Raw genomic sequence first — 24,341 nt, 5'->3', positions numbered from 1 at the left:
TTAATTTATCAAAGACATTTTGTATATATTTCGGTATCTCTTTTTCAATTTGTTTTCTCTGTATTCCCTTATTTTTCTATTCCTTTTCAAAGAAAGACCTCATTCCACAGAGTGCTTTTACAGTAACTGCAATCTAATTATTTTAAATTATCATGTTTGTTTTTCTTATGGAGTTTCAGCGTCATGCTCTGTGGTCCAAGTTCCCATATTTCGGTCAATAAACAAATGACATCTGGCTTCCTTTTACTTGGAAAGAGATACTTCCTGTTGTCTTCCTTCCTTCCTTCTAACTCTAAATTCCTGAAAATATTATATTTGAAAATGATTTTAACAACCTTTTATTACACAGCCATGCAAAATCAGGGCTCTTCCTTTATAGTCAAGGAACTTCTTTTGTCATTCTAGGTTTTAGTAAAATATTCAGAGGAAATTGAGTGGAATTTGATCGTACAATTATAAGTCTTAGTCATAAATATGGGAATGTAATGAACCATAATCGTTAGCCAAAGAGGTCAAACCTCTTTGAGAATATTTTGCTCAAGAATACAAATTAATTGCCTTACAGATAAATATTTTAGAAAGGAGAATATTTCATGAACCCTGGATTATTGGCCTGCTTTTATAAAAAGAAATGCAAGCACGCAAGTATGCAGTCCATTTTTTATTAATAAAATTAATGTTTTATTTTCACAGGCTCTAAAATTAAGGACACAAATTCCTTGGAGACTGCAGTTGCATTCTAGTTTTGTTCATGTGCTTCCTGTAGACAACTAGCTGGTTTGAATGCCTTTGATAGCTACCAACTGAGTTTAATGGTGGGGATGGGTGTAATCTTTTAACAGCTATTGGTTATGATATCTATTTGTTGCTTCCAGCGTCAAAAATAATTTGCCACTGAAAGCCCATTATTGTGAAGAAGCACTTTGCCATTGTGCTGTTCTTGTGGGCTTCCCATGAGTCACCATTAAGTAACACTGTAAGAACAGAATCCTTGATTAGATTTCCCACTAGTCCTTATATTCTTTCATTAAGAAAATAAGGAAGTAACATAATTAATAGGAAAGACCCAAAAGAGCAAGGGTAGCTAAAAGTTTTTTTTTAAATGAAATAATAAATGACACATCTAATAATCACTTCTAAAATATTCGATATTAAGCAACACTCAAGGTCTATTTAATGTTCTCTGTGTGTGTGTCAATGTACTGCATGTAGCTACAAATTAGTAGAATGGTGTAGATACTTAACATATGCCAATATAACACCACTGCTTCATACGAATCTGTTGCCAAACATCAAAATTTGATCACATGACCATGAGGATGCTGCAACGGTCGCTAAGTGTGAAAAATGGTCACCAGTCACTTTTTTCAATGCCATTGTAACTTTGGTCACTAAATGAACTGTTTGAAAGCTAAGGCTAGCTTGCATTATAATGCCTTATACTAGCTTACATTTTCAAGAGAGAGAAGCTAAACTCCTTGTTAGAACTGAAATAGAAATGAGTAGAGTAGAGTAGAGTAGAGTAGAGTAGAGTAGAGTAGAGTAGAGTAGTTTATTAGCCAAGTGTGATTGGACACACAAGGAATTTGTCTTTGGTGAATATGCTCTTAGTGTACATAAAGAAAAATAAAATAGTAGGATAGTGGGATCCTTGCTGCACCAAGCTCAGAAAGCAGCAAGGATCCCACTCTCCCCCACACCTCCTCTTTCTCCCTCTCATTCTCTTTTGGGGGGAAAGGAGGAGAAAGGACAAAAAGGAGAAAGAGGGAGAAATGGCTGCAGGGAGAGCGGTGCCCGAGAGAAGCGGGCAAAAAACCCCAACAACCTTCCGACGGCTGAGTCGCTTGGCCTGGGACCGAGTCTCCTCCTCACTGCGCCACTGCCGCCAGAAAGCCGTCACTCTCCCTGCAGAAGGGGAGGGAGCCTCGCCCCTCGTCGGGCGCTGCGAGCAAGCCGAGTGGAGAGAGGGAAACCACTGCCCTCTAAAGATGACATCGGGAATGACACTTCAGATAAATAAAGACTTTTTTTAACGACGTCCTTTTTAAAATTGATTTTCTTTCTTTTGGAAAATTGGGACTTTTTGATCACGCTGAGGGACACGGGACAAATTATTAAAAATCATGACTGTCCCGCCAAAAGCGGGACGCCAGGTCACCTTAGGTAAGAGATCAAAAACTTGTTTTTTTTTTCCCTCAAGCATTAGGCCAGAGTGCTATGTGAGCCTATTTTGTATTATATTTATGATTTGGAAAATTTTAATACCAAGCACTCTCTGTGTCTGTCTGTCTGTTTGTCTGTCTATCTGTCTCTATCTCTATCTCTAACTCTATATCTATCTATCCAGATAGATAGATAGATAGATAGATAGATAGATAGATAGATAGATAGATATTAATAGCAAGTTAATCGCTTGGTAAGGCCACCAAAAGTAATCAATCAGTGGGAACATTAATTGTACAAAGTTGATCAGAGAATGTTGTCAAAGAGAGTGAAGAATGTTAAAATTAAAAGAGACAGAAAAATGTACAGCATTTATAATGTTTTCTAAATGGATAGAAAAGACCAAACATGGAGACTCCAATAGAGTATGGAATTAAGAATAAAATTGACAAAAAAAATGATTTGAGTTGAAACTAAAGTAACTGGAAAAGGATATTATTTTGAGATTTCTATGAGAATGATTTGATGTGACAAAAAGTAGAATTTAAACAAATGCTATTAATGTTAGTATCTGGGACTCTTCTTTCTTTAGCAATTTCTATCCTTGAATGAATAGCCTTTGCCTACTTGTTGCATGGTTAGTTGAGGCCAATCTGAACTGTCGCCAGGGGACATACTAGCATTGTTCAGCATTCTTTATCCATTGGTTATGTCAGTGTCAGATGTGAAGGACCAGGTCTGTATCTGAAAGTTCAAATAAGCTGATTTATTGCTAAAAGTCTATAAACAGGAATCTTCTCAACTGACAGTCAGCATCTGATTAGAGTTAGATAAGGATCAACAGCACTTAAGGAAGGGTTGGACTTTGATCACATGTGGTTATGTAGGGATTCTAGACTGATTTTTCTTTTCACTCTGCCCCAGATTCTGCCATTTCTTCTCCTACAGATAGAAATTGACAGACCAGTTTTTTGACCGAGACTCATGGCTAGTCCATGTTCAACTCAATGCCACCCTTGCAGGGTGGCAGTTTAGTCAACCAACAAGAAGGAATAGCAATAGCATTTACAATTATATACTGCTTCACAGTGCTTTACAGCCCTCTCTAAGCGGCTTGCAAAATCAGCATATTTCCCCCAAAAATCAGGGTCCTCATTTTACTGACCTAAGAAGGTTGGAAGGCTGAGCCAACCTTGAGCTGGTGAGAATTGAACTGCCAAACTGCTGGTAGCCAGCAGTCAGCAGAATTAGCCTGCAGTATTGCATTCTAACAACTGTGCCACCATGGCACACTGTACCTTGATGTTGTTTGTATCTAAGAAAAAAGTGGTAAAGGAGAAATTGAAAACACTGTAGAAAAGTGGGAAAATAGTAATGATTCAGGTGTGGTTAGTGTAGCTGGACAAATCTTAAATTTTAAGGAATGTGGAAATATGGAATATGATTTGCTTATGGAGCCAGCAAACCACAATTATGTCAAAATGACAACATAGATGATTGCTTCATCATTCAAATACTGCCAATATATACTTCATCCTGACATCTGACAAAACTATTTTAACTCATAGAATTTGAGTGATTTCACCACTTGCCTCCTTCCCCAGATATGCACTGTATGTAGTGGCTTGCTCAATGTCTACATGAAGGGTGAATCTTATAATTAAAACACTTCTCCTATATAAAGTGAAGGTGGGAGTGGAGGGTTCTAGCATTTTTCTAGAGATAACAATCTTTATTATAGCTTGAAACATTGGATGAAAATGACTGAATTAACCAGTGCAGCTACAAATAACAGTGTAATAAACCTGGCAGCCAGCATTTTGGATGGTTATCTAGATTGAAAGAATTGTGGAAAGGCATATGTGATCTCCAGTAGCAACGTAGATGGCCTTTGTGGTGATGTCAGTCAACATTTTATTTGTAGGAAGATTGTTAAGATCTTACTGTTCCTTCAGGAGTTTCTGTGTTGTTAAAGTTACTAGAAAAAGTGGAAAGATAGATGGTAGTTATTTGAGGCCTGAAATGTGACATGCAAATGGAAAAATAAACTCAGTTACTATAAGTGAATTCAATCATAGGCAAAAGGCCAGTTACTAATAGTTTACATAGCAATTAAAGTCTTGCTCAAAGGTAGCAGTTGAGCTTCCTCAAAAGTGCAAAGGAAACCATGACAGAAAATAAACTTAGTCATTTTGAGGGGTGGGGTGGGAATTTCCATTTACGCCATGCTACAAAACAAAACCCAAGAAAAGTATGTCCCGTGGTTCATGCAGAAAGGGAAGGGAATACTTGGTACAACAGGTGTGGCAAGGAGAAAATTAGGTCTTAATACAGTATATGCTCAAATATGGAGAAATGATAGACTAGGAAGTGGATAATTTTAGATAATCTAAAATATTCAGCTGACCATCTATCATGGCAGAACTATGAGACATACTCCTCTAGGGAACAAGAAACATAAAAATAATTATTTTGGGCAGTTCTCTGCCCAAGGTTGAATTGGGGAGGTTGCTTGAATGCCATATATAGAACTTTGCCTTATGAATCCTGTTCCTATAGATAAGAAACTGCTTCATCTGCTAAAGAATAATTCTGCCTTCTTAGTTTCAGAAATTAAAGCCAGTGTTAGCGGTATGAAATATAGAATGACATCAAATCGATGTGTAGGATCGAGAAGGTTGAGAGAGGATTGGAAAACAAAAGTCTGAGTAAGAAAACCGTCTGTTGTGCATTGGAATCCTTTTTAAAGAAGGCTACTTCCCTTTGTAAGAATCTTGCTTCACAATGAACAAAATCAGGAGTAAAATAATAGAAGTGACAAATATCCTTGAAAATCCAAGGGACCAGGGGCCAAGATAAAGTGGATTCTGCTTTGGCAGGACCATCTGAATACCTTCTGATGAAATATGGTAGCTCATATACTCCAAGTAGGCAGATCAAAGCACATTCCTCCAGCTTTAAATACAAGTACAATTGATGAAGATGCTGTAATATAATTGAAATCATTTCAGTGTGAATAAGTGGATCTTCAGAATAAATTAACTAGTCACCAGAAAAACTATCAAATAGCTAACCAATATATTGTGAAATACTTCAAACATTGCATGAATGTGAGGGACTTAAAATAAGCTCAAATGGGATTACTTTTGCATTCAAGTTTTCCACGCTGAAGTAGTCAGTATTCATGCTTTTCTTTCATGTGAACCAGGTTTGAACTGACTCTGAGATCTAGTTTGGGTAAAATATGCACTTTTCCAAAATATAACCCACCTAAAATTTTGAAAATTAGAGAAAACAGACGATCCCTATTAGTTACAAACAAGCAAGCAATAAACAAGAGGTTACGTTAAAATATATATACAAAATATATAATTTTAGTCACCCTGTATATCATGGGCAAAATATCTCTTTTTCAATATAGTGCTAGGTATCATGTATCTTAGTAAACTCTAGTATTTTTCATTCATGTTTTCTGGATTTATGCCTATATGTGGCTTCAGTTTTTTAAATTAATTGTTGGATTTTAAAAATGTATTTCTTTCCAATACTTTTGAGGTTTTTTGCATGACTGTGATATCCAGTAAAATGTTCCTTCTTTATTTTGGCATTTGTTGTTATATGCTTTATCTATCTAGGTGATTGTAGATCGAGTAATATGTACAGTACAGTCTACTCTGTATTTATTTAATTTTTAAAGATTTTTTTAAACCCACCTTTATTACTTTACTAAATTTTTAACCCCTTGGGTCATTGTCTCAGAAATATTATCTTACCAGATATCTTAGTGCCTTCAACAATGGCAAGAGCTTTTACTATTTTTGAAAAAAAAGGTCTTAAAAATTCGGGGAGCTATTCAGAGATGTATCGGCCTTGAAAATAGTTCATATTGAACTGTACAGCATAGTCAACCAGGAGCTGGCCACAGGGAATGTTCCAGGGATGAAATTCACTTACCTTTGTGGACCTCCATGCCTGTACAGGACCTTACCAGAGCATCAAAATGATGTGGGCGGGCGGATCCTGCTACAGAGCACGCCTGCAAAGGTAAGTGAACAGCGAGGGGGGGATTCGCTGTACCACGCAATTTAGATTAATATAAATATAAATCACGTGGCACAGCTGATCGTCGGAAAAACCGGTTCATCCGAACAGGTACATCTTTTTTACTACCAGTTCGGGCAAACCACTAGCATCTTTTACTACCGGTTCAAGTGAACCGGTCCCAACCAGTAGCATTTCATCCCTGGAATGTTCTATGATATTTACTTTATGATAACTTTACATCATAAAGTGCTTTATAATATTTGCCAAATTTTAATTCCATTGGAGTTATGGGACTTGGATTTTGGACATACACCTTTTAAAGTACCTTGGTTGAAAATATTTTGCCTTATAGTAAAATATAAATACTAGTAAACTTATCTAGTACTCCTTCATCCTCCTGTTTTCCCCACAAAACAACCTTGTGAGGTAGGTTGGACAGAGAGAGAGAGAGTATGGCTGGCTCAAAGTCACCCAGTCGGCTTTCATGTCTAAGATGCAACTAGAATTTATTTTCCCTTGATTTCTAGGCCAGCACATTAAGCACTACACCAAATTGGTTCTCAACATATAGAACATTTTGTAACAGTTTTCTTTTAAAATGTAGCTTGGATTAAATTTTATTGTTTTTTTATAGCTGTCCACATTGGTCCACCAATTACCACAGATGGATTCTATGTGCAATTTGGGAGTCCTCCCATGCCCTTTTTGTTCACACAAAAACAAAGTGAGGGAAGGAAAAGCATTTTCAGATTTCCAAGATTCTGTAACAGTCCCTGTTGCAATAAAAGTGAACTTAACCTATCTAAATGACATTGGTTTCTTAGTCTTGTCTACCTTATTGGACCATCACTGATCCTGGGAACCTGGGTCTATGATTGAACCCATATCAAGTTGGTTGCCCATATGTTGATTGGTTTTCACTTCTGCTGTTGTATATATTGTTTATTAAAAACATATCAATTGATTAAAATTGATTAGACCGGCTTCTTCTATCATTGATATTCTACTATTCAGAAATCTTATCCATTCATATCCAACTATGCATATTGGGGAAACATAATGCATGCATTGGGAGTGGAAGTGATAATTGAGTGTGCATTGAAGGGAAAGTGAATGATTGGTACAAAAGAAGTATTTTGAGAATCATGTGATAAACATATGATACGTGAATAGGAATAGAAATGTGAATAGGTTGAAAGGAAAAGTATGACTGAAAAAGTTTTGGATGGAGCTCATAAGAGTCTCAAAAAAGAGAAAAATGAAATTTATAAGACAAATGATAACAGCAAGTAAACCAAAAATTACAAAGCTTATAGATATGTTGGATGGTTTGTAATATAGAAAGGTATGGAAAAGGATAGTGAATGTATTAGTGTAAATTATATTTAACTATATTTCCTTTTCTCAAATGTTAACATAAATTATGTGTTCCTGTTTTTATAACGAGCTGAAATTTTGATATCATTTTGTGGTTTTAGTATATAGATATTAATATACATATAAGAAAAAGTAGTACATTAAGTAAACCTCAAATTTAATACCCCTATTTGTAAGGGTTGAAGCTAGAAATTTGGAGATGCAGATTTGTGGGCCGGAAAGAATTGCTGTGTAAACAATAAACAGATGAGCTCATTTACCATGTTCTCGAGTAGACAGCTCTTCTGTGCACATAGGGCATCTTTGCTGGCAAAATATAGCAATTCATCTAGTTGTGTTAGTGAAGCTTCTGCAGTCAGCAAGTTCCTAAATAAAGGAATGGATATTTGCAGTATTAAGATTTAATGCCATGCCTAGCATGAAGACTAACATTCTAGACAAATCTCATACCCGAGAACACCTTTTTTATTGTGGGGTTTTGGGTTTTTTTTGCAATTGAAAGTTAATACCGGTACGATGTTAGCGGAAAATGATATCATGACAATATATTTCTACAGGCATATTTTCTTCACAGTTACATATATCCCCACATCAGAAAAAGTAATAATTGCAAAACAATCATAAAATGTGGAAAATAGCCTTTGGAAGTCTCCAATTATTACAACAATAAACACTTCTTCAACTCATCCTCCTTTTACCATCCTGAAATAATTCCCTTACCCAGATTCCTTGACACATTTCCTCTCAGAGGAATATCTGGGGAAGTTCCCTGAGCAATTCGCTGGAAATGAAATGTGTTACTGAGTTCTATAAATGTTTTTTCCCCCATTTCGCATTCCAGCTTGGAGTGTTCATTGAAGATAAATCTCTTTGTCTATGGAGCTTATCTTAAATTTGGCATCCTGTCATAATGCTAAGCACCATATGGGAACAAACTCCACTAACGAGACTTTACTATGATTTTTTTTTTAGATACTGAAGAATTTTTGTCACTGTATGTAGTGATAAAGAAACTGATATATTACTTCACAAAATACCAGACTGTCTAGTAAGCGGGAAAAATTCCAGTATTTGTATTATCACTTTGCTGCTCATTCATAGTTTTGCATCATTTTCTGTAATGTGAAAGAAAAATCCAACTGAAGCGTTTTTTTCTTCCTCCTTAACTGCACACAAACACCCACACACATTGTAGTTGGAAGATACAGTCATTGCTTATTCAGAATAGAGGCCAAGGTCCATTCTAACTATCCTGCCAAAACACAATATGCTGGCTTTTCTTTTCTGAATCATCAGCAACCAATCAAATAGCATTGCTTTTACTATAATGCTGTCAAGTGGAGGGAAATTCTCCATTTTCTTGTAAATTTGTAGTTTCCTAGTTATGTTAAATATGCTTCTGTGGAAGTACTTTGATAAATTAATAGACTCTGCTTATTGGCGTGCTGTATAAATTAAGAGCTAAACTCTAGTGGAACAGTGAGAACTCAGCTCTATACCCCTCTATTTCCTTCTTCATTAGAAAAGCTTGTTCAATGCCATTTCAATTCCTGCTCAAGAAATATAAATAGCCATTAGCTTTATGTAGATTTAAATATGACTCCAGGGTTGAGTAAAAATCATCTGCAACTGTTAGAGCTACAATTACTCTGACAGAAACACGAAGTGTTCTGCTATACAGTCACAAAATTATAAAATGATTGCTATGAATTCATTCATACCAACAAATTCACATAGGAAAAAAATAGTTTGGCTCTCTATGCACAGCAGTGACACAGTCCTTATACTGTAGAAGTAATACTTTTTCTCTGTACCATTACATGTAGATTGTATAATACAGGATGTTACAAAATCTCCAGCTCACCTTCGTATTTCTTCTTTTAGGTTGGTCAGTCATATCTGCAGAAGGATACTTTGTGTTAGGTATAGATTTCATGCCCTTCTGTGGTAAATGGTATATAACGTCCAATATTTCTTGGAAAGAAGGAATATTGAACAAGAGGAAGCCAGGAAGTTTAATTTGTGATTGCCTTTTTTTTTTCAAAACAGATATCTTAAATAATATTTTGCTCTTAAATCTTAAATGGGAGCTGTTGTGAGAGATGGCAATATGTAAACAACCTGAACTCATCTCCACTATTTCCTTTGGCAATTGGGTCCATTGTTAAATGGACAAAAGGTCCAGGATGAAGACAAACTATTTTTTCCCATGTTGCCAACTACGCTAATGCAACTCATAGCTGTACAAGTTACAAGTGACCTTCAGCCCAATCACTGTGATTTGCCCCTTCCACATAATATTCTCCATGGGAAGCAAAAGATCTACCAATCTGCATATTTCCACCCACTTTTTGATGTTACTTCATTTATTTCAGCCCTGCCCACTACTGACATTCTCTTGCAACAACAGACTACCCATAAAGGGAAAAGACTGCTAGTCCTTGTTTTAGAACTTTTCTATATGTATTTGTATTTATATTTATTAGTTTATCAAACATGTATAAGATAGCAGGTATAAATATAAACATGGACATAAATGAAAGAAATGAGTACAAATAAATGGGGACAGTAGGACAGGGATGGTAGGCACATTGGTGCGCTTATGCATGCCCCCTTTACGGACCTCTTAGGAATGGGGTGAGGTCCATGGTAGACAGTTTAAGATTGAAGCTGAGGGTTAGAGTCTGTAACAACAGTCAGGTAGAGCATTCCAGACGTTGACCACTCTGTTGCTGAAGTCGTATTTTCTGCAATCTAGTTTGTAACTCCAGGACCTTTCATTGTGATTAATGCTGTGCTAGAAAATTCAAAGAAAACTGCCAACACGAATGTGTCACTCTGTATAAACTGAACCTAAACTAATAAAAAGTTGGACACATTTAAAAGGTGGAAAAACTGCTTAGATTTTTTATTATTAATTACATCTATTTGTTTTACTTTGATCCCAGTCAGGATTAATAATAAGATATTGGACAAAAAATGGGTAGGCCAATGCAGAGTATAACTACTGCCTGAAAGAGCCTCTTAATTATGTTAACAGTGTCCTTTGCCTATCTTTAAGGGTAATTTTCATTTAAACAGGATATCTTCTTTATTTTTATTTATTTATTTGCCTTCTATCTTTATTATTTTTACAAACAACTCATGGCAATAAACATATCCAACAGGCCTTTCTTCTCCTGTTTTCCCTACAACAAGAACCCTGTGGGCTGAGAAGGAATGATTGGCCCAAAGTCACCCAGATGTTTTCATGACTAGGGCAAGACTTGAATTCACTATCTCCTGCTTTCTAGTCTGATGCTTTATGCTGGAAGCACTGTAAAAATGTTCATAGAACATGCATGTCTTATGTTCTATGGAGATATAGGTTGGACTATGACTGTGATAGCCTAAATATATGTTCCCTCCCATTCCAGTTATTCTAATTTAATTTAGAATTTAAAATCCTGCATTGAAACTAAGCCTGGGAAAATTCAGTTAAACTAGGGAATCTATTATTATTAAGTAGGGCAATAGTCACCCAATATAGCTAATCTTAAAAGAGAAGTCGACAATTCACATAGGATGGCACTATTAATTACTAAATACTACCTTCTGAATTACAGGCAAGTAAAGCAGCATATCTTAAAAATCAAGCTTGGTGAACAAAACCTGGACTAAATAGATCTTAAATAGGATTATATTCATGTGCAAAGGAGGCATTGGTGTCTCATGTGGAAAGAAGCCATGTGAACATTTGTATTTTGTGTTAGCCTGATGGAATTACTCCTCTTGGACAGTAAACCAGGAAAGAAACACACACCCGCACACATACATGCAGGAACAGGAAGCACCAGCTGCTATCAAACTTTCCCAAAGGGTTTTTAGCATTTGCTCATTTTCTCAGGCCTGGTGCAGATTTAATTTGTGTTATTCCAATGTATCTCTGTCCTTCAACTTGTTTAGTTCAAGAGTGTTCAGCATACTAGACTGTCTTCAGGATTTTATGTGAAAGGGCAAATTTAGTAATGTAACAAACTGTATTGAATTTTATTTATATACCATTCCTCCACCCAAAAAGGTCCTCTTAAATTATCTTCAGGCCCAGAGCTTAGATTCCCTAGGTATATCCTAAAATTTTTAACCATACTGTGCTATTTCACTGGTCAGATTAGGATACAGAATTAAAATAGGAAATTGGCAATCCCAGTTTTCAGGAAATATAACACTGTGAGAATTGTGGGAGAACTGCTGATTCACACAAAGTGTGGCTGTTTTAATGAAATACAGGGCATGGAAGCAATCACCAAATTAAACTGGGCTTTAGAAAGTTAAAAAAGAGAAGGAGAAAAAAGATGTTTACTAATTTTTAAATTGTTAATAATGAGATCTGAAGACATCCATCCAAGAGTTCTCAATGGTGGGCGCATAGGGGCCCCATACTAATCTGTGTATGTTAACCCTTCAATGCACCTCGTATCATATAAATACAGCAACATATTTATTAATTTTTATTGCATTTTTTACATTAATACTAACATGCAAACATATGTTTAATTTTATTGACCATTTACATTTTTATTCCTGTGATTAGTTGTCGTAGGGGCCCCAGTACACTGCTTTGCCTGGAGGCCCATAATGGCCTTGGTCCTACAGGGAGGTGATAGTATCAAAAAGCCAAGATGACAATCTTGGAAGCGTGATAAAAACTCTCTCCCTTTGTATGACTAAGTTGACACAACAATTATTGCAGAGGTTGATACCACTGCCTGAAAGCAAAAAAAAAAAAAAAAAAGCCTCTAAAATTGAGTTAGACGATAGGTATTGTTATACCAGTTTCTAAAAGAGATATAGAATTGATCCAGGAATTTGTAGATTAGAAAATTGCTTCTAGAAAATTGGTAGAAATTACATAAAAGAAAAGCTAAGCATTAAGAAGAAAAAAAACATTAAAAGAAAATCAGCATGATTTCTGCAAAGATAAATTCTGCCTTACCAATTTTTTGAACTTCATTAGGCATATGGATAGTGAGCTTGCAGTTACTGTACTCTTGTATTTTCAAAAAGCCTTTGATAAAGTTCCTAAAAAAAGGCTCTTGCATAAATTTAAAGATTATGGATTAGAGGATTTGTCCTTTTAAAGATCTTTGATTAAAAACAGATCTGATTAAAAACAGAAAGCATAGAATATTAAAAATAATGGAGGGATATATTTTTTTTCTCAGTGGAAGAAATAAGGATACAGGAACCTTCCTAAATTGTCTTAATTTTGAAATAAGCAGAGAGCTGGAAATTTGATGGATGTAATCAAATTATTCAGGATTGTATTCAGGATTGACTGAAATTATCCAGAAGGATCTTGTTCCAGAATGCTTTCCAGCAACCAACAGATCCAATTTGGTGTAGTAGTTAAAGGTACTAGGCTAGAAACCAGGCTATAATGATTCTCACCTTGGACATGAATCCAATTGGGTGTCTTTGGACCAGTTAATTTGTCTCAGCCCTAGTAAGAAGGCACTGACAAACCTCTACCAAGATATTGCAATCAAAAGTACACACTTATCCAGGAAGTCACCAGATGTCAGAAAATGGCGCGCGCGCGCACAGACACACACACACACAAATACAAGGAAAGGGGAAATACAATTGAGTTTAGGTAAGTGTAAGTCAGTGGTGGGTTTCAAAAATTGTTCGAACCTACTCTGTAGGTGTGGCCTCCTTTGTGGGAGTGGCTTGCCGCCCATGTGACCAGATGGGAGTGGCTTGCCACCCATGTGACTGGATATGAAGATGCCGACGACACTTGTCAGAACCACCTTAAATTACCTCACACACAGCACTGGCATGCATAAGAATATGATGTAAACTTGTTTTTTAAAAGACATCTTTGGTTTGCGTTAAAACAACTTCAACACACGCAATGTTCTGATTGCACCACAAACGCAGTAGTCATCCTTACCTTTCACAGAGGCACTGAGTTTTATAAATATGAGCATGATAGTGTAGAATAATCATATCCAAGGACCAGTGGTGGGTTTCAAAAAGTTTTGGAACCTCTTCTGTAGGTGGGGCCTGCTTTCCGGGTCCACTGGTGGAACCTCTTCTAACCGGTTTGGTAGATTTGATGAACCGGTTCTACCGAATAGGTGCGAACTGGTAGATACCCACCTCTGGTGTAAGTGATACACCTTAGAGAAAACTGCCTAACTTTATGTATACAGGTGGAGCCTGGGTTAACTAACTAACTAACCAGAAAAAAGTTCATGGGGATTATAATGGATCACTCAGAGAAAGTGTCCCAAAACAAATTTTATTTTAGGCATCCTTGGGAAAAGGAAATGAGGCTGTCAACATTGTAGTGCCTTATACAAATCTATGGTGCATCCATATTGTGGTCACATTTGAAAGAGAATACAACATGATAGATTTTGAAAAGTTATATCAAATATTTATAACTTGCTTTTCAGCTTGACTGTTTTGCATCTATATGCTTTAAATCTATTTTTAATATATTATATTATGTATATTTTAAAGTATATTTATATACTTCATACATCTACTTTAAGTTTGTTTGGGGGGGAAGAAGGCGGGGCTTAGCAGTGTGAAGATGGACTTTCAGGCTGTTCCTGAATCTCCATCTATACCGGAGCATCTGGACAGTTCCTTTTTGGACCCAAGCTGTCCCGAAGAGACAGTGAAAGGTAGGGGGAGACCCAATGGTCCCAGAGACGTTCGCAAAGTCTCTGGGGACCCAGGAAAACCCCCTTTGCCAGTGACTTCCGGATTAGCCACAAGGCTATTGAAACTGCAGACAGCCCTAAAGAAAGAGAAAGTGTTTCCAGCTGGTAAGAACATTTTATTGTTTAGAGAGAAACGGACTGCCTAAAAATTCAAACTAATTTAAATTAAAGAACAGAAGAATCTAGCGGCAATTTTGATCCTTTTGAGATTTAAAATAGACACACCAACAATAATAGAAAAAGAAAGGGAGAAAGGAGGAGAGAATGAAAGGAAGATGGGGGAAAGAAGGAAGAGGTAAGGAGAGGAGGATGGAAAGGAGAGAGAGGAGGAGAGAGGGTAGAAAGGGGAAGAGGAAGAGCAGGAGTAGGAGAAAGGTACGGGAAGAAGGAAGGGGAAGGAGAGGAGGAAGGAGGAAAGTAGAGAAGGGAGGGAGAAAGGAAAGGGAAAGGAAAGGAAGATGGAAGGGAGAGAAAAGGAAGGAGAGACGGTAGGAAGGGAAAGAGGAAGAGTAGGAGTAAAGGAGAGGTAAGGGAAGAAGGAAGGGGAAGGAGAGGAGGAAGGAAGGAAGTAAAGAAGGGAGAAAGGGTGAAAAGAAAGAGGTAAGGAGACGAGGATGGAAAGGAGAGAAAGAGGAGGAGAGAGGGTAGGAAGGGGATGAGGAAGAGCAGGAGTAGAAGAAAGGTACAGGAAGAAGGAAGGGAAAGGAGAGCAGAAAGGAAGAAAGTAGAGAAGGGAGGAAGGGAGAAAAGAAAGGGAAAATAAGGTGATGTTATAACAGGAGGAAGGGATGGTAAACAAAGCAACCCAAACTGTATATTATAACCTATTAAATGAAATAATAAATGTATAAGAATGATAAATGTTAAAACACTTGTAACCAAACGACATGCTATATGTGATGATGGGTTTTTTTGTTTTGTTTTTTGTCTTTTTTATTGTTGTGGGTATGTGTTGTCTATGTAACAAAAAAATAAAAAAAATATTTAAAATAAAAAAAAAGTTTGTTTGATCTTTTTTCCTAACTTTTTCACTCAATAAGTGGCTGCTAAAAAGCACATAGTTTTAAAAGATTAGCAAGGGCTCAAACTGAATTTGAACACTTTGTACTTTTCTGAAATATTTCACCAGCTTTAACTGTACTTCTTGCCCAATTTGTAGGGCTCAACTTTTATTATAAAGCCCTATATCGTATGGAACTACTTCTATCTTATAGCAAGACCTCTCTCCAAATACCCAAGACCTAACAATATGATGCAGGGCAACCAAAATAGAGGGGTTTTTTTTTCAATTAGGGCATCCTGGTTTTTAAATTCATTGGTCTATACTTGTCCATTTGAATGTCCTATGGTCTTTAAGGATTTATTATTCATTACTTGTTTCAATTGTCTTGCATGGTGCTGCATTTAGTAGCTTACTTAGGAAGAAATTTTTTTAAAAAAAGACCAGCATGATCACTTTTCATATTCTTTATAAGTATTCAGTTTAAAGATAATTTTAGAAAGATCTGCCAATTGTGAGTACTCAGCAGTGTCACTGATGTGTTAATGATCAGTTAACTTTTTATTATTGTACATGAAAATAGACATAAGAAGTGTAGAGGAGAAGTAGAAAAAAATGCAAAAGTGTTTAATCTCTCCTGTCTTTAAAAAAAAAAACTAGTCCCACATATGCATTAATGTTCCATTACAATTATGTTGAAAATTAAATCAGTTTATTTCATAACAGGACCCAAACTGGGTATAAATTAAATATAAAAATTAGCAGATGCAATCCATATTTTAAAAAGTTTGGGATTAACATAAAAACAGAGTTGGAAGGGATCTGGGAGGTCTTCTAGTCCAACTCCCTGTTCAAGCAGGAAACTATACCATTTCAGACAAATGGTTCAGTGTGATCGTTTCTTAAAAACCTCCAGTGTTACAGTACCCAGAACTTCTGGAGGCAAGTCATTCCACTGATTAATTAAGATGTGGAAAAAGAGGTGAGTTCTTCAGATAGCCATTAGCAGGAGTGGATTGCTCCTGGCATGACTGCCAATATGGTGCACACAAAAATGTTGCATTTTTCTTTTTATAAGCCTCCAGACCAGGGGTGGGTTTCAAAAATTGTTCGAACCACCTCTGTGGGCGTGGCCTCCTTTGTGGGAGTGGCTTGCCGCCCATGTGACCGGATGGGAGTGGCTTGCCGCCCATGTGACCGGATGGGAGTGGCTTGCCACCCATGTGACCGGATGGGAGTGGCCTGCCACCCATGTGACCTGGTGGGAGTGGCCAAGATGATGTTATTACTAGATATTACTAATTACTAGATATTATTAATATTACTAGATCATTATTAATGCATAGATAACTGTGGGACATTACACACCCACCCACACCCACAAACTATGACAGTGCTAGGAAAACACCCAAAAAATAAAAATCCCCCCCCCCAAAAAAGAAAGACTGCCAATGAAACCAGTTTTTTTTTCCTAAGCCTAAGAACAGGAAAGACAAAGTCACTGGAATAAAAACCATCAAGGCAATGTGGAAAATTATAAAGGACAGGCACTCACAGAACCATCAACCACCTCAGAATTACCTAAACAAGTAAGGTGACCAGATTTTCAGATTGGTAAAGAGGGACACCATTACTGCCAGCCTGCGACCTTGCTAGGGACGTCTGGTCACCTTAATTATATACATCCTCTCTCTCTCTCTATCCATCCATCCGTCTGTCTATCTGACTGCCTATCTAGTTATGGTATCCCTCTCCCTCTTTCCCCTCTCTCTTTCTCCATCCATCCATCTGCTTGCCTACCTATCTCTCTCTCTTTCTCTCTATCCATCCGTCTATCTGCCTGCCTATCTGTCTATCTAGTTATGGTCTCTCTCTCTCTCTCTCCCTCTCCCTCCCTCATTATCATCTATCTCAGTGTTTCTCCACCTTTTTATAAAAATAATTTTTTTTATTTTTTTTGTTACATAGACGACACATACCCACAACAATAAAAAAACAAAACAAAAAGAAAAAAACCCATCATCACATATAGCATGTCGTTTGGTTACAAGTGTTTTAACATTTATCATTCTTATACATTTATTATTTCATTTAATAGGTTATAATATACAGTTTGGGTTGCTTTGTTTACCATCCCTTCCTCCTGTTATAACACCACCTTATTTTCCCTTTCTTTTCTCCCTTCCTCCCTTCTCTACTTTCTTCCTTCCTGCTCTCCTTTCCCTTCCTTCTTCCTGTACCTTTCTCCTGCTCTTCCTCATCCCCTTCCTACCCTCTCTCCTCCTCTTTCTCTCCTTTCCATCCTCCTCTCCTTACCTCTTTCTTTTCACCCTCCCTCCCTTCTCTACTTTCCTCCTTCTTCCTCTCCTTCCCCTTCCTTCTTCCCTTCCCTTTCTCTTACTCCTGCTCTTCCTCTTCCCCTTTCTACCCTCTCTCCCCCTCTTTCTCTCCTTTCCATCCTCCTCTCCTTACCTCTTTCTTCTTTCCCCCATCTTCCTTTCATTCTCTCCTCCTTTCTCCCTTTCTCCCAACTCCCTTTCTGGGAGTTGAAGTCCACACACTTTCAAGTCTCCAAGGTGGAGAAAGATTGATCTATCTAATTAATATAATTATTTCTCCCTCTCTTTTTCACTCTCTTTCCAGCGCACACACGCAAATGCATAGGGCAGCCCACCTCACACACAGGTAACTCCGGGCGGCTTACGGGAAGAGGACAGCCGACCACTCACCCACGCAGGGGGGGGGGCAGGATTTCGCCAAGAAAAGTTAACTTTCCTGCGAAAGGGGCCGGCAGCCTCTCAGCTCTTCCCGGCCGGGAAGACCTCCCCCCACTTCCACTCCTGCGACCCTCCTCCCGCCTCCTCGGAGCTTCAAGCAAGCTAACTGGGAAGGCTGGGGAAGAAGAAGAAACGGAGGCGCGAGGTCAGCGGTCCTTGGGGGCGTGGCGGAAGCCCTGCAAAAGCGCTCCTTTCCCAGCTCGGCTGCCGTTGTTGCTGCTCATGGCAGAAGGGGAGGAGGAGGAGGAGGAAGAGAAAGCGACGGGGCGGTCCCTGCAGCCGCCGACGCGGGAAAGGTGCGCTTTGACAGGGCTTCCACAGCCCTGCTAAAGCGTCCCTTTCCCAGCTTGGCTGCCGTTGTTGCTGCTCATGGCAGAAGGGGAGGAGGAGGAGGAGGAAGAGAAAGCGACGGGGCGGTCCCTGCAGCCGCCGACGCGGGAAAGGTGCGCTTTGACAGGGCTTCCACAGCCCTGCTAAAGCGCTCCTTTCCCAGCTCGGCTGCCGTTGTTGCTGCTCATGGCAGAAGGGGAGGAGGAGGAGGAGGAAGAGAAAGCGGCGGGGTGGTCCCTGCAGCCGCCGACGCGGGAAAGGTGCGCTTTGACAGGGCTTCCACAGCCCTGCTAAAGCGCCCCTTTCCCAGCTCGGCTGCCGTTGTTGCTGATCATGGCAGAAGGGGAGGAGGAGGAGGAGGAAGAGAAAGCGACGGGCGGTCCCTGCAGCCGCCGGCGCGGGAAAGGTGCGCTTTGACAGGGCTTCCACAGCCCTGCTAAAGCGCCCCTTTCCCAGCTCGGCTGCCATTGCTGCTGCTCATGGCAGAAGGGGAAGAGGAGGAGGAGGAAGAGAAAGCGGCGGGGTGGTCCCTGCAGCCGCCGAGGCAGGAAAGGTGCGCTTTGACAGGGCTTCCTCTCCGGAGAGGTGTTTTTTAAAAAGAAAAACCCTGCAGGCACCCAGCGACAGGGGCTAGGAACCCAGAAGTTAATTACTTCCGGGTTCACTGACGAACCGGATCGCAAGAACCGGTGCGAACCGGGAGGAACCCACCCCTGCTCCAGACTGAAACAATGGTTTTATTTAATTAATGTAGGTTTGATACAGGTTCTTCTTGTGATAAATAAACTGAACATACAATCTGTTGATTTAAGGTTCTATCATTCAAAAAGACACAGCTAAAATTTATAGATTTCACCTGGTTTAACAATAGCAATAGCAGTTAGACTTATATACCGCTTCATAGGGCTTTCAGCCCTCTCTAAGCGGTTCACAGAGTCAGCATATTGCCCCCAACAACAATCCGGGTCCTCATTTTACCCACCTCGGAAGGATGGAAGGCTGAGTCAACCCTGAGCCGGTGAGATTTGAACAGCCGAACTACAGAACTGCAGTCAGCTGAAGTAGCCTGCAGTGCTGCATTTAACCACTGCGCCACCTCGGCTCCTTATTACCAATCATTACCCCTTTTTAGAGTTTGGGCATCTCACTGGAATTGTATGACTATATATGCCAGGTGTGTGTGAAAGAGAGACAGAGTAACTAGCAGACTATAATTACCGAGATTTATTGCAATTAAACTAGTATAAAATCTATGCAAGTGTATAGTACTGTAAGTTCTTTCTACTCTGAAACTGCCACTAAACTTCGGTTCAAATGTTATTAAAGGTAGCTGAAGTTGGAGAATTACTACCTCTGCTACATCCATGTCTCTCTTATTCTTTTAAAATAAAATTTTGGAATAGAATATGGCAACAGAACTATAGGATTTCCAGAAGAGTTTAGCTGAAGTGTAACCAGGAAATATGATTATAGCTGTAATGGCACCCAGTGATCTTTAATAGGGCTCTCATGGCCATATTTATCATTTTTTAAAAATATTTTGTTATTTTTTTAGACTCAAGATTGACTCTCAACTCATTTATAGGTCTAGTATCTATAGAAAATGAAAATTATGAGGGCAGAATAGGAAGGCTCAAAGGCTTGCAGCACTATCCTCCAGATCTCAAAATAAGGTATACTCAGTGTAGTTGGCATAAATAAATATCCAGTCTCAAGTCATTTAAATCTTAACTTACAGTTAAGTATTTACACAATCACATTTAGAAATTCTTTTCTCTTTGTCAGCCTTTTGGGGTAAACTATTCTTCTCAAACTTTAGTTATAATGGTCCTTGACCAATGTAAAAAATATTCTACAAACACACATTATGATTCATCAGGAGGAGATGAGGGAATGTCAAATAGTTTCATTGTTAACAAGGCACCAAGAGTAGAATTATACCAATTTGTGGTAGTTAGTGTTTAGACATCATTTTAGTCTGGGCAGCCACATACCTTGACTTTCGTTCTGAATCACAGTGATCTAAAGTTTGAATAAAATGCTCCAAAGATTTGGCATAAAATTCCTCATCTTAAACTACATGTAAAATTAAAATCTAGGAAGAAGTTATTAATTCAGTCATCTGGCAGATTCAGTGCATGAAGTAAACACTAAGTATAAATATGAAAAATTATAGTGTGGTCACTGTCTTATGTAATGGTATGTATGCATCCCTGAAAAGTGTTAAATCAGTTTGGCTATTTCCTTTTATCTATTTGTTAATGATATAGTAGCCATTAATCTTTTTTCAGGTAAATTTCTCATTTATAATTTTTCTGTGTGTGGCAGAGAAATAGACCAGCTTTTCAGTGCAGCTGTAGATCTATCTTTTGTGATTTCAAGGAATTGCCTAATTCTTTTGATTCAGCTTTGGTCACCAATCAACGAAACAATCACAGATGGAGAGGATAACCAGTCATCATGAACAGATATCTACATATTTCAATTGGAAGCTGCATTAAATAACTATTTCCAGGATTTCTGAAATGCTGCATAGTCTTACTTGGATGGTATTCCATTACATGCACTCATTCCTTCTGCAAAGAAAAGAATGTACTGATACTTTTAAGGAATGGGGCAAACTTTCTTCAAGCTAATTGATTATAAAGACACATCAATAAGGGAAGCTTAAGGGTGGTTGTGGGAGATCAGCAAATGTGGAAAATAATCTTATGGTGTGAGGATTAAGATATGAGATCAGATGGATGTTGGGGAGATCGTGTGCTTTTCAATTTATTATTTAATTCAATATTGTAGTAACAATTAAAAAAACTCATCTGTGTTTGATAGGTGTGTTTGGGGTGAAGATTATATAAAAGTCAAAGAATAAGTAAATTTTCTGTGCTAGGGTTGAGAGTAGAAGTGGAGGCCCTGTCCTTAAATAATGCAAATATTGCAAATATAGTTCCAAAGATTGATACTGTGCTTCCTCGTTAAATGCTATCTGGTTACTGTCCAAACATCTTGTTTTTTACAATTACATTTGGTATGAATTTTTGCAAAATGGGCTGTGACTGTTTTCATTTACTGTGACAGATATGTGCTATATTTTGTCTGTAGCCAGCCAATTCAGACTTGCAAATTCTAGGTTCCTTCAATTAAACAATGCAATCTATCAGGATATCCAAAATAGCACCCTCTGTAACAGTAACTATCCCTTGGAATGAGGTTCCTCAAGATCCAGAGGGACCAGCTCAGTTGTTACTTAGAAGGGCCATGTAAACCTGGCTCTTCATCCAGGCCTTTGGTAAGTGAAAGTGGGATTCCTTGTATCTTTCATTATTGCCAATTTTAGGTTCCCCCCACTTTCTTTTAAATATAATATTGTATTATATTTGATTGTTGGGAGCAACCCAATTGGGGAGGGGGGAAAGGTTAGGTGGCATGCAAGTTTAACAATAAATAGATGATACTGTCAACACATTCCAAAATTGGAAATTCCATACTTGGATCAATTTCCAACCTTTTTCTGCAGAAAAAAGCAACCTTTTGTGGAAAGAAAAATCTAGTGGAACAAATGATTACCTTTTTGCACTATTACAGAGGAACCAGCATGAATCAATATATATAGCTGATGAAAGCTAAATAGCTAAATAGTTTGAAGTAGATCTATTCTAATCTCCCTTTATTTATTTATCAGCACAAATGCAACACAAATCTAACAAGGCAACATAAAAAAATGGCTTTCTGCCTGGATGGCTCCTAGGGTGAGTTGATAGACAGAAAAGGAAGCAGTATGCTCCCTCCCATATTTGGGCATACCAGGGGTTGTGACACAATACATACCTATTTCCCTGGCTTAGCTGATAAAGGAGGAGAGCCTGTGGCTTAGTGGCTAATACAACTGCCTAATATGTAATACAGCCCAAGTTCAATTCCCAGTAAGGGTATGGCTAGCTGATGAGAGCTAAATAGCTTGAAATAGATCTCCCTTTATTTATTTATCAGCATAAATGCAACACAAATGTAACAAGGAAACATAAAAAATGGCTTTCTGACAGAAAAGGGAAGCAGTATGCTCCCTCCCATATTTGGGCATACCAGGGGTCGTGACACATATATGCGTGTGTGTTGTGTGTTGTGTGTGTTGGTCTTGTATTCTGGTCTTTTCCCATGTAAGATTGAGATTGTCTTGGCAATGTTTCGGCGGGGTCTCACTTGCCATCTTCAGGCTGGGTTTGATATATATCACTCCAACCACGCTTTAAGCCCAAAATATGTAATATTTTTAAAAACTCTATTGCAAAGCAAATTTTAGATGATATGCACCTGTAGTTGCTAGGTCATTAGCTGATCTGGTCAAAGAAAATTATACAAATACAGCTGTTCAACATAGAGCTGGAAAAAAGCACAGGTTGGATACGTCCTGCCTAAGAATGATTTTATTACATGGGCCCTTTTAAAATCAAATCAATCAATTTTTAGTGATCCATGATCCTTTTAGATTATGTAGGTTATTTGTTAAATATTGTTTTAAATTCTTTAAAAGCATATATGTATGTATGTATGTATGTATGTATGTATGTATGTATGTATGTAAAAAATATATTTATTTTTGGGGAATTCCAGAAAACAATTTGTTGTTTGGATCTGTGACTTTGTCACTCTTAATCGTCGAGATGTATCTGGCAAGAGACTTTAAACATTTCTCTTATACAACCTTCCAAGTTCTACCTTGATGTGAATGTGTGAAAAAAGAACATGGAGACTGGTATACTTGTTATTCTCCAAAAATGGGATGGAGACTAGCTTAAAATCTGCTGGGACAATAGAAAACCTGCTGTACAGAACTTTTATATAAGCAAGGTACTAATGCTCTCATGGAGATAGTGGTTATAGTTTTGCCCAGGATGCTGCTCTTAATGATTTTAAGGGAGTGGATTTCATAAGTTTCTAAGGATTTTAATAAAATAAGAATTTAAATGCATTTTTAATTGGGCTACCGCTTCCATGTGGTTTCCATTTCAAAACAGTGAAAACCGAAATGTATCAAAGTAGTTGGAAATGACTCTTGCAACTATTAGGAAAAAAAAACAGGTCTTCAATAGCCAATTACACAGCTAATGTTACAAGTTGCCCAACTCTGATTTTAACACATTTGTAAATATAATCAACAGGTTTAATCAATTTATAGTTAATCAGACTATGGCTTCATATAATGTGTGAATCAAGTATTAATTCCATGTAATAGAAGAAATGAATTAGAAGCTGGCAGCTTGGTCACTACCAGCTCTCTATTCTGATTAATCTCCATTCTTCAAACAATTGGATATACTTTGAATATAAAATTCTTACAGGTACTCATTTCACAATTTGTTAGCTACTTTTTATGCATTAAAGTATTGACTGCTTTGAATATTCATTTAACATATAGCCATCTTTTTTTACAATCTCTTTGAACTGTTACCTTAAGAAATACATTTGTATTTGATTAGTACTGGGTTGAGAAGGGTTTTCCCTCTTTTTAGACAGAGATTCAGTATTTTTAAACCAACAAGTGCTGAACATTATTCAGAAGGTAATCTCTCTTGCGTGTCCTAATAGAGATATAGTAAACCATATCAGAATAATCCTACTATTTCAGTAGTTTATTTGTGTGTCAGTAGTTTATTCTTGTAAAAATCATGTTGTAGAACAGGCATGATTATCTGAAAGCTTCCAATGACAGAGATGAAACTTAATAGGCATACTCGAACCAAAGCTGGGAAAAGTAATTCCCATCATAAATGTCTTAACTAATTTTGGTTATTTATTGGATAGCAGAATATAGTTCTTTATGTGGCCAGAAGAAGTGTTTAAAATATACAGCATTGTGTCCAATAATTCCATTTTTCTGGAAGAGTGTATCATTTCAGTAGTTTTCTACAGCAGCTTCTTGTTTTTAAAGCTTTG

At 37.8% G+C, this 24,341-nt stretch overlaps 1 long non-coding RNA gene across 2 annotated transcripts in view; it reads left to right on the top strand.

Moving 5' to 3' along the window:
* LOC116512232 overlaps positions 1-24,341 on the top strand; it is a 171,162-nt gene that overhangs the window by 138,751 nt on the left and 8,070 nt on the right. The window lies entirely within an intron of this gene.

This window comes from Thamnophis elegans, chromosome 8 (genome assembly GCF_009769535.1).
Source record: "Thamnophis elegans isolate rThaEle1 chromosome 8, rThaEle1.pri, whole genome shotgun sequence".
Taxonomy (NCBI): domain Eukaryota; kingdom Metazoa; phylum Chordata; class Lepidosauria; order Squamata; family Colubridae; genus Thamnophis; species Thamnophis elegans.
This window is presented reverse-complemented; position numbering and strand designations above follow the sequence as displayed.